Source organism: Crocodylus porosus, unplaced genomic scaffold, assembly GCF_001723895.1.
Source record: "Crocodylus porosus isolate Cpor-Errol unplaced genomic scaffold, CroPor_comp1, whole genome shotgun sequence".
Classification (NCBI taxonomy): Eukaryota; Metazoa; Chordata; order Crocodylia; family Crocodylidae; genus Crocodylus; species Crocodylus porosus.
In genome coordinates this window covers 62847269-62852929 of record NW_017728886.1, presented here as the reverse complement: position 1 = coordinate 62852929, position 5661 = coordinate 62847269, and positions in this window count along the sequence as shown.

Genomic DNA, 5661 nt, shown 5'->3' with positions numbered 1-5661 from the left:
GAAGTTAGATGAGCACCTTGCCGGGGTCATCTGACCCCGGTGCTCTTTCCTGCCAAGGCAGGGGGTCGGACTAGATGATCTACCTAGGTCTCTTCCGACTCTAGCTACTATGAAACTATGAAACTATGCTTCCTGCCTTCTCTGTACAGAGACTTGTCCTTCCCACGGCCAACTTCTCTTATTTTTCATATATACCAATCTTCCAGCTGTTATTCCATTAAAAGGAAGAAAGGTCAGTCTTGATTCACCTTCATTATATATATGGCATATCTATATCAGCCTCTATATTTTCTGTTTGCTCTTCCATGGTGAGGCAGAAACTCTCCCTCTAAGATACAACCAGCTAGAAATCAAGTTCAAACAATGGGAGATGTATTTTCAACCTGGGAAAGGAAGAGTCATCAGCTGTGAAATATTTGAAATGTAATATGTTGGAAATGTAGAGATGTTCTCATACAGCATGGTGGGACTAATAAGGGTGTAGTTAGATATTACCCTTCCCACTTATTAAATGTACTGAAGACATGAGCATCCATGCATTAGGGCACGAAAAGATGAGCCAAGTCCATTCTGGGTGTCTTACACCTCTTTGGGCAAGGAGTATCCCCAGTTGGTGTTACACAGCTTGTGTTGCGGTCTGCCCTATAAAGCCAATATGAGCAATTATAAGTCCTCCAGCATCCCAGAATGCATTTCTTCTAGTTCCCCACCTGTGGACAAACTACCATCCCAGACTCTGCTCCCTTGGGTGGACACAGACCCAGGGAGAGCTGGGGATTAGGGCTGTACAAAGGTTCATGTGCTGATTTGATTTGGAGGTGATTCAGCCCGATTTGGCGACTGAATCTCCAAATCTGAATCAAATCATGAGACCAATAAAAAGGTCCAAATCAACTGAAAGCTCTCCGAATCAATTCAGAAAAGTCTTGTAGAGCTTCAGAGATTTGGGCAGTCCCCACTCACCACCGCAGGGAGGCAGACCTGGACTCCGTGCCAGTAAGTAGGGGGTCGGGAGGGGGGCTGGAGGAGAGGGCCATGGGGGGAACCCCGCCAGGCCTCATCCCCTGCCTGCTCACCCAGTCCCCTGAGTGTCCCCCAACCTCCACCCGCTCTCCCAGTCACACCAATGGCTGCCCCGCCCAGCCCCAGAGTCCTGGCACTATATAAAAAAAAAAAGAAGCCCCATACACGCCAGTTGCTGCCAGGTGGGGGAGGCAATTCCTGCTGCCCCTAACTGCCCTGCACTGCATGGAGGGCTCTGCCATGAGCTCCCATCCCTGCCCACCCTCCCAGCCCTGTCAATAGCTGACCTGCCCGGCCCCAACATTCCGGCTCTTTGAAAAGGAAAAAAAAAGCCATGCACTCACTGGATGCTGTAGCAGCTGTTAGGGCTTTGAGGGGCTTGTGGAAGAGCCCCCCATGCACTGTGGGAGAAGTGGGGTACAGCAGGGATCGCACCCCCCCCCCCAGGCTGGCAGCAGCCAGGGAGTGTGGGGCTTTTTTTTTTTAAAGCTGGGACTGGGGCTAGGAGAGTGGGTAGGGGTGTGGCTAGGAGCTGCCAAGTCTGCCCAGGTGTTCCCCAGCTCTCTCCAACTCTATGGTCTCCCACAGATGCCCATCTCTCCAGTCTCCTGTGGCTTCTCCACTATCTAAAATAGCATAAGCGAAGGCTTCATGTGCTACAAAACAGGAGACCACACATGCATGGCAGAAGAAGTGATTGTGAGATCCGTATCAGATCTCAACACAACATATTGCCCAGGCTTCCTCTGTGCTAGTAAGAAGAAATAAGCTTGTCTCCCTGTACTCTCAGCCTCCGGAGCCGTGGGAGTCCCAAAGGTGTAATTAAAGGCATGATAAGAACTAACCACATCACTCCATTAACTACTTGAATTAGGTCACTGCGTAAGACAAGATTAACCAGTTAATCACATCTTAAGTGTAACATCTGTTAGGGGCCTATACATGAGCAGCAAGGCTACGCCGACATGCTATAATTACAGTGCATTAGAGCCGACTTGATTAATTGAGTCTGCTGGAGTCTACTGTGCTCCAGCAGCCTCCAGCATCTCGTGTATCAGTATCCCTGTGCTCATGAATGGCGTGTGCCCACAGTGGCTGGGGGGGGTGTGGTGGTGGCGGAAGCGGCAGGAGCGCAGCAGTGGTAAGTGGGGGAGCTCCTGTAGATGCTGCTGGCACTGTCAGTGGTGGAGAGAGGGGGTGGCAAGTGCCAACCAAGGGTCGGTGACCACCCACAGCCACCTCCGGCAGCGTTGGCCAGTGGAATCACGGACCATCCACAGATGCTGCTGGTGGTGTCAGTGGTGGGGTGGCAAGTGGCAACTACTTGCAGGCACCGCTGACAGTGTTGGCAGTGCATTTTTGCAGGGGGTGCACCACCATGCTCAAGGGGTGCACGTGCACCCCTTATACGTTGCCCCTACCCATACTTCAAAATGGCAGTAGGGGTGCTTTATCTAAAGCTTGTTTGAAGTGCCTCGGGCAACGTTTTGAAGCACAGGAACGCTGATGCACAAGGTGCTGTGGGCACCTTAATTTGGGAGAGTCTTGGAGCCTTATGCTGGGATATTCAAAAGTAGTGCTAAAGTATGACAGTAAAGTATCACATGATTGTGTATTTCTTAAAATTTGTCTAACCAAATTGGAAGAAAAGAAAAGCAAGAGAAAGCCTTCCATATGCTTTTTTGACCTGTAAGAAGTAAGGTGTTTGTGTTGGTTCCTTGAAAAAGGAAATAGCAGACTGTCTTTAGTTGTGTGACTGGTGAACATGTGGTGGGTTAGTAATACTGGTATTAGTATGAGACGTATCAGACAGTATGACTTCCACTATTCAGTACTGATTATTGAAGTCTTAAGCTGTGGTCAGCTACATGTCTCTGAGGATGTTTTATGACTGGAAATGCCAGATAAGTGGATAAGCAGAAACAGAATTACAGTTATTTGGGGGTTTGCCTACAGTTCTACACTTTCAAGCATTTGTTTTTTATCAAAGTTTAAGCATAAATGCAAATTTCCAACCTTTTCCACATCTTTAATTTTTACCACTTCAAAATTCCCTAAGTGTTTCTTTCTTTCAGTTATAGGACCTATTTACAAACTTATCAAAAGCTAAATGAAGATATTGTCTAGAAATTATTTGTGATCTCTGAAAACAAAATGAAATGCTTCATGTATTTGTTTGTTTAGAGTTGATCAGTAAGCTGTTTTGTTCCTTAAAATCCTTGCCCTCTTAACCTGTTCTCCCTGATGGGCTATAGGGCAGGCAGTCTCCATATCATTGGTGAGTAACGTGCTTGCTAGTCCTAAAAAGAGAACATAATAGCTAATACAGGATTTAGTAATCAATGTCATTTGAAAAGTATTAGGAAATAGAGTGGAATTATTTAGAGCTATATACCTTTAAGTCACCATGTTTTAGTCATTCATTATTATCCTATTTGTCCTCATTTTTAGCACATAGTTTTGTCCCAAACATTTCTCTTTTCAGTGACATATTAAATATTATGTAGCATATTATGTTATTCATACATGAGGGTTTTCAGCCAGAATAGTTATTTATTGAATGTTCAAGACGACAGAATGCAAGTCTTCATGGAAGAACGTATGTGCACACAGGCCATTACTCTCTCTGTAGCAGCCATCTTGAATTGATTTACACCAATGCCCCATGAGCAGTTGTACAGCCTTACATTTATAGGCTCCATACCTATCTTAACACGTCACCTCTTTTTCTAGCTGCATACAAGTACATGACAATTCTATTCTGTGTTCTAAGAAAAGCTTTATTTGCACAGATGTGAGGAAAATAAAACATATGATTGATTGCACGGATTCACGGTGGTTTTATACTTTAATTACTTTCCTCATTTATCCAGGGTACAGTAATAAATATTTTTGGAATTTGTCAGTAAACTGAATTTATGTGCTGTTATTAGAGATATTTTGTGTATTTGGCATCATACAGAATACTGTTACTTCAAAGACATTTTCTAGTGGCAGGTTAATAATACATGAGAACAGAATTGTTTGGAACTTGATATTTGAGGATATCAAAGCTGAATGTTTAAATCTGTTGATAACTGGCACAGATTTCAGCACTGAAGATGTGATTAAAAAGAACTTTGCAGCTTTGATGGTAAAGGGGAAGTATAATTAAATGTTCCTGGAATTTCATTTGAATAAGATTTTTACTAATAAATCATATAGTCCTAGATTAACTTGTTCCCAGAGGAAGGCTATGAACTGTGCTAGGCAAAGGAAGCTGATAAGTTGAAACCTTTAGAACTTTGTGGGTTGTGAGAGAAGTTCAGTACCTACCCTTATGGCATATTGTAACTGTCAGGCATATTGGATGCATCCCTCCATGCAGGGTCATGTGCTTGCTCCGCAAAAATAGTAGTGGCACAAATTTGTGCTGCTACTTTTTGCCATGGTTCATGACCCTGCACATGTGGTGTGGTGTGAGGCAAGTTGCCCCATTTTGGGGAAACTGCTGTTTTCCTGCTCCTCCCATGCTCCTGCTGTGCTGGAGGAGCCAGGGGACAACTAAAGCAGTGGAGATGCTCTGGCCACCATTCATCATTTCATGAGCTTTAGTTCAAGCACCCTTACTATCATTTTTAAGCACGGGGACACTGTTGCAGAGGTGCCACAGAGGTGCTGCTGATAATAGCAAACTATTACCAGAAATTTATTTTGGGGGAATTGGTGGCACCCATGACAGATTTGATTAAGGGCATATGCAAAGAGACTTACAATAGTCATAAAGCTACCTCAGCATTCAAAAGGTTGAAAAAGGCACTGTGTCAAAACCCAGTATTATACACTCCAAATTTTAATGAAGGTTTTTGCCTGCAGATTGGTGCCTCAGAGGTAGCCCTCAGAGCAATACTATTTCAACAAGTACAGAGTGAAGAAAGACCTATAGCCTATGCTAGCTCCAAGTTGGCCAGTGCTGACCCCTGTTTCTCTACAACTGAAAGGGAGTATTTGGCCATATGGTGGAGCATAGAACTTTGTAGATATTATCTAATAGGTAGGAAATGTATATGGATTACAGATCATGCCTCACTTAAATGGCTGCAGTCCACAAAAACAGACAATGGAAGGAAAGTGATGGCTGACTTCTTCTCCCACAGTCTGGAAGAAGAAAAACCTGGAATTCCAGGAGGGAAGACTGGAGGAAAAGAGACAAGACTACACCTTATACACTGCTACCAAAGGTGCCCTATAACACTATGAAATAGCATCTCAATTATTTTTGGAATATGAGAAATAGAAAATATTTCAAATTGATATTTCTAGCCTTAAGATACATAAAATCACATATGTTGTGTGCAATAATGCTAAAGCACGGTTTGTCTAGAGGTTGTGAGGCAAACTACTTGACCACATATGGCTCTCACTTGAACTATCACTTGAACTGAATTATTTAGGTGTTATAGGGGGTTAAAGCCATGTAATCTGAGTTTAAAGATGTTGCAGGTGTCCAACTTAATGTGAAATTGGATATCAGGTGAGTATAAGTAGTGAGCACCAGAAGAGATATGTTGGAGTTTTGTTGTGGAAATGCTGGGAGTAATACAGGGTTGAGCTTTGCAATAAGGTAATATGGACACCTGTTTTCTGTACTAGTCTTTC